Source organism: Scylla paramamosain, chromosome 14, assembly GCF_035594125.1.
Source record: "Scylla paramamosain isolate STU-SP2022 chromosome 14, ASM3559412v1, whole genome shotgun sequence".
In the NCBI taxonomy this organism is placed as follows: domain Eukaryota; kingdom Metazoa; phylum Arthropoda; class Malacostraca; order Decapoda; family Portunidae; genus Scylla; species Scylla paramamosain.
Genome location: NC_087164.1, coordinates 4,981,519 through 4,987,422, shown reverse-complemented (window position 1 = coordinate 4,987,422; position 5,904 = coordinate 4,981,519). Strand labels below are relative to the sequence as shown.

Sequence of the window (5,904 nt, the reverse complement as noted above, 5' to 3'; positions counted from 1 at the left end):
GTTGGCTTGCCTGAGCTACATGTTTTCCTTGCTGGAGAGAGAGAGAGAGAGAGAGAGAGAGAGAGAGTACACTGAAATGCCCTGCAGTTAAGTTCAAAGGGAATGCATTCTCTAGTGAAAAACATACATACATACATATATACAAACATACATGCAGCAAGAAGCACTGCCCTTAACACTTAAGTAGTTTGCCACTGCAGAATTGAGGAGCTATGTATAGTCTGAGATAAAAAAAAAATATATATATCTCTTGATAGTCGGTCCTACGGGTGGGATAAGCCAGGGTAAGATTGGTCCCCTCCTCCTCCTCCTCCTCTTTCGACGTTAAACGGGAAATTCGAGTCCCCACTCAACAAATCGTTCGGTCAAGGCCGGCTGTCTGTGAAGAAAAGTAAAGATAACATCTGGTTTGCGTTCAGGATAGACCATTTACTTTGGGCCTCCAGAGGGTTTATGTAGTCTGTTTCTTCAAGTAGCTAGTTCAATATATTTGGAGTTTCCCTCATCCCAGTGCTCCTAATAGTCAGAGATATAAAGAAAACTCACACCGCACTCTCTCCGCACTCCTCTCTCCGCACTTTTTTTTTTTTTTCAAGCACTCCTATATCCGTTTCCTTTCAACGTGAGATGTACAAGTGTGTAGCCACCACGTGACGCACAGCCTTGTATCGAACGTTTTTTTTTTTTTTTCTCTCTCTCTCTCCCCTAACCAATCATCTGTTTTATCGTCTATAATCTATATTCTCTGTTTCAGAATAACAAATACTACAGTCATTAGTGTGTGTGTGTGTGTGTGTGTGTGTGTGTGTGTGTGTGTTTATCTTTAATACGAGTATTATCAATATATGTTACATACTATGTACGATATGACGCTATAAGCTTAATACCTCTCTCTCTCTCTCTCATTTCCGTCTGTTCTCGCGTGCTCACAGTAACGTTTCTGTGATCGGCCCGTTTGTCTCTAATCCGCAGAGCCAATGTTACACCACGACACCCGTCAATGGAGATGGGAAATGCCCAATACCTGCTCTCCCACGCCACTTTTTTTTTTTTTCAGCGTGGTAGGTCAGGCAGTAACACGAGTTACCGAGGCCCATTCACTTACTGCCTTCTTCACGGACAACCCGTCAATTATATACATAAGAAGTAAGCTTACTCCTTACTTCTATTTACATGTTGCATCAGTAATTATGGTTTCCAGTGGATAATACAGTCAAGGTGTTACCTCTCAGGATGCTAGAGTTGAGAACCTTTTTCGTGTTGTCGATTCAAGATAACTCATTGCATTCATCTGTTAGGATGTATATGAGGTGAAGTTCTGCACTACCCTGGAATAATATTATATATATATATATATATATATATATATATATATATATATATATATATATATATATATATATATATATATATATATATATATATATATATATATATATATATATATATAATCAATTTTTCTTGTTTCACTTAAAAGTATATTTCCATCGAGAAATTAAAAGCCGGCGTCTAAGTAGTAGCTACACTTTCTCTCACGTCCACGAGATATCCTGCACTAGCACACGCACCTACCCACCTTCGAACCTCACACTACACTGGCTGACTCGGAGTCGGGACGACGCCAGACAGGCGACAGCCACCAACGCTCCCCTCCCCATAGCAGCAAACCGCGCGTTGTGCAGCTGTTCCATGATAGCACGTCACAGGATAGATATTATAATATTATGCGTTGGTAGTTACATTAACAAATGACCAGTACGTAAACTGTAATGAAGAATGAAGAGATAGTGTTAGTGATTTTCATCAGGGACAGATTGGTGGCAATCTCGGTTATGACCCTTCAACTAACTACCCAACCTCTGGTTATGATTGGGCATGGCCCCATAACCATCCACCTCAGCCTACTCGTCTGAATGGTTCTCCGTCTCTCCTTATGTATGTTGTAGGGAAAAACGTAATGGAAATCAACCAGGCCACTAAAGTGCTCTGCGGCCAGAGTTTATCACTGCGAATAAGAAGTATTCATTCACATTTATACAAGCATCACAAAAAATAACAACAATGATGATAATAGTATGATGATGATGATGATGATAATAATAATAATAATAATAATAATAATAATAATAATAATAATAATAATAATAATAATAATAATAATAGTAATAATAATAATAATAATAATAATAATAATAATAATAATAACTAATAATAATAATAATTATAATTATAATAATAATTTTGTATGCTTATAACCACGTGACACTCATAAGACAAAACGAGATAATAGATTTTCAATTCGAAGTTATAATAATGTCATCAATTTCAAGCAGATGGACAAAATATCATCCTTTATCACGTAGTGGTTGTGGATCACTGAAGCCCGACAATCCACTTAGGCCTAACCAACCAAGGGCCGAATGGATCGTTTGGGTGCTCCGGCAGGGATTCAATTTGCTGCCGTTTCCCTGCAGCGGCAACAGGAGGCTATAGTACAATCTCCCATAAGGGCCACAGCAGGTCGTACAATGTGTTACCTTCTTCAGTACTAATACATCATAATTTGTAAAGCAGATAAACAGCCTTATTAGAAATCATTTACTCCTGTCCTAAATTGAGAGAGGGAAAAGTGTGCATAGTGATGGGTAAATACACATTCGTGGTGCTAGTGCCTAAGTGCCACCCTCTGGCGTATGGCAAATTGTGCAAGGAACGGTTCCAACACCACTGCCGTTCCAGTAATATATGTAGGCTGTGGCCCTATTAACAACAAGTCATCTCTTTAAGAAGTATCATATTCAATGTCAGTTAAAGCACTATTGCTGGGAGACTTGTTCATGATGTATACTGTTAAAACTTCACTTCTTGCCACAGTTTATATACAGTGTAATGATAATATTTACGTTCGATTCCAGTTTTTTTTCTTAAGTAATTACATCGTAAGAACATGCATATACTCAACACGGTCTTAAGGTCATTGGTTTCATCATTAATGACTCGTAGGACCACTAATGCGGTCACTAATGCATCGAGCAGGCAGTCATGTGAAGCGGGATTGACTTAGATTTATCAACATAATGCGAATGGTAATGAAAGAAGACTGTACTTCATAATGCAGTATGGCGCATCACAGACAGATATTCGTTTTCATCCACATGTTCGACCATGCGTAAGCTTTCAAATATAACTTACAATTTTGCAGCGGTAAATAATTTAGCTTGCTGGGAATCGTTTAGGAACGTGTGTGTCACTGTATCTGCTACAAAATATATAATAAAACTTTTTTTTTTCGTATTTACCTAACTTTATTTAAATACTTTAGTTTTTGTGTTATTTCTTCAGCAACTGCAGTGAATATGATAGCTTCTCTCAGCGTTGATCTGAATTTAGGTTTCACAATGTAGGGTTTGCAAAACGATTGATCTATATTATATATTATAGTATATTAATATATATCATATATATTATATTATATAGCGATTCTGTGCATACACTCCGACAGCTTTGTCTCCCGTGCCACTTTTGTTTTGCTTTGTGACGTTTGCCATCATCAAATTTCTTTTATTAAACCTCTGTACCACCCTTGTTTAGAAGTAACACTCGATGCCTCTACCGACCTGCTCCTCCTCGATATCGCTATACACCTCAGTTATCTTTCGTACCATGTTTTTGCCTTTGATACTAATATTGATTTTTTTCCCACAACATATTGCACCATTATCGCTAAAAAGAGTGCAGCCGGAATTCTACTAGATTCTTTGTCAAGAATGGTGATTGATAAGTACATAGTAATGAAACTGATTTTGACAACACTGTCTATCGTATGATGTAACCCAGGTCTTCATCATCGTTATTTGTTTTTATTGAGCGTTTGTAACAGCCCCAAGAATGTGAAGGATGTATGTTGGACTGTGATGACTGTTCACACTACCACTCATCACCGTCGGCGGGCACCAAGGCGGGCACTGACGGTAATGAGAAAGGCGATTTGTAAGATCATGAGGAGGGATGCATTTGGGATTTCAGCCTCACCGAGCTCGGCCTCCTCTCCAATCTGAAATACCTGAAATTTACGCATATTAATTTGCCTATTTACCTTTGCCTACTTGAATGTTTTTGTCTTGGATCTATAAAGTGCTCAGGCTGTGTTTCAAGAAGGCTTGGTTTGATAGAGGTGACGTATGAGCGAATCTACCGGTGGAAGTGTTGGTATCTGTCTTTATGAAGTCACTGCAGTAATCTAGGAGCGTAATTAAAGAGGGGACGTCCTCCATCTCTCCCCTGCCTCCTATAATACAACATTGTCATTTCAAACATTTCAAACGTCCCTTGACACTGATATGAGCCTTCAGGAAGTGTTTGGCCAGACATTCAGTCCGTTTCTACAAAAATCACACATTTAGTAATTTGCTTATTTGTTTTCATACATCACGATACCTTTAAGTCAACAAGCTGAACCTCCTGATTTACCTCTTACAGTAAGGGAAGACTTTCTCGTATCGAAGACAATTTATATATATATATATATATATATATATATATATATATATATATATATATATATATATATATATATATATATATATATATATATATATATATATATATATATATATATATATATATATATATATATATATATATATATATATATATATATATATATATATCGGGAAATATTTGCAATATTTACACCGGTAAGGTACGTACTCGTATATTCCCCTCAGTGTTGTGGAGTGAGATGATCGTAACCCGTTACTGTGTCTACGTAGTGCTTGTCGTCAGTGCCAAGTATTATAACATTGTTCACACTTGAAAATTCTTCATTTAAAACATCAAATTCTTGACGAAATGAAACACAAATTTTACCAATAGTGGACCGTGTCACTTTCTATATATCTTATTGATTCAACTGTATATCGTGTCTCGATCAGAAACAAAAAATTAAGTAAATAAATGAATTATATTTAACTGTGGCTTCTATCAGTTTCACTCTGTTACATACTTCTTCTATTGTTATGCTAGAAATGCTTTTTCCAAGGCGCAAGTACCAGCGCCTATAAACTATTAATTAACCTTCGTCTGGTCGAACAGCGCCACTGTTGTGGTCACAGTAGGTATGTAGTATGTACAAGGAAGCTAAGGCATGTCGAGGTCCCTTGGTGACAATAATTTTGATACAGAAGGATAAAGAGAATCTATTTTACAGATGACGTGCCTCATTATTTTACCACAACGAAGCTGATTCCATTCTGATACATGCGTGCCACTGTTTCTTCTCTACTTTATGGTCAACCAGAAGTATTTTAATTTTCTTTTAGTTACTCGAATTATTTTATCTTATATCTACAGTGAAAAATATGAAAACTAACAGTATAATTGTCAGAGATCGGTTATGATTCACAACAATTTTCTTTCTGTTTTTCTCAGTAACTCATAACATACCAAATTACTTTAAGACAAGTAGTAGGTGAACTTTGTCTTATGACATGGTGCATAAATAAACTACATATTTCGCTGTTCGACATAAAATATCTTAACCAGCCAGTCTAAGTTCCTTCTTAATAAGGAAGAGAAACTCGGTTGAACTTCCTGGAAGGGGATACGGCTCCGTTAATACAATAAAGACCAATGTACTTATTTGGCACTTGAAGACCTACTACTTATTTTATTATTTATTTTCTAACATAAACTTATAGTAAATTATATAGGATATCTCTTAGGCTGTTTGTGTACTGTAGCTATGGCAAGGTTTGTGATGTGATAATATATATACATATTTTCTTCTTTTACAGAAATACATATATTTTTGTCAACGAATCATATTTTGTATTTACAGTATTATAATGACAATAATATATATATCATGCAAGTTTTAGGCAGAGATGTAGCTGTGATGACAGG

At 36.3% G+C, this 5,904-nt stretch overlaps 1 protein-coding gene across 4 annotated transcripts in view; it reads right to left on the bottom strand.

The window, feature by feature from the left end:
- Window positions 1-1,651, bottom strand: part of LOC135106779 (lysocardiolipin acyltransferase 1-like) — a 40,630-nt gene extending 38,979 nt beyond the window's left edge. Inside the window, exon 1 of one of the 4 annotated variants that reach the window (XM_064016082.1) lies at window positions 1,577-1,651. The gene's annotated coding sequence lies outside the window, so the exon portion shown is untranslated. Of the gene's footprint in view, window positions 1-1,225; window positions 1,329-1,576 lie in introns of those variants that run through there. The other 3 variants (XM_064016079.1, XM_064016078.1, XM_064016080.1) reach the window with 3 other exon arrangements.
- Window positions 1,652-5,904: the final 4,253 nt, after the last annotated feature.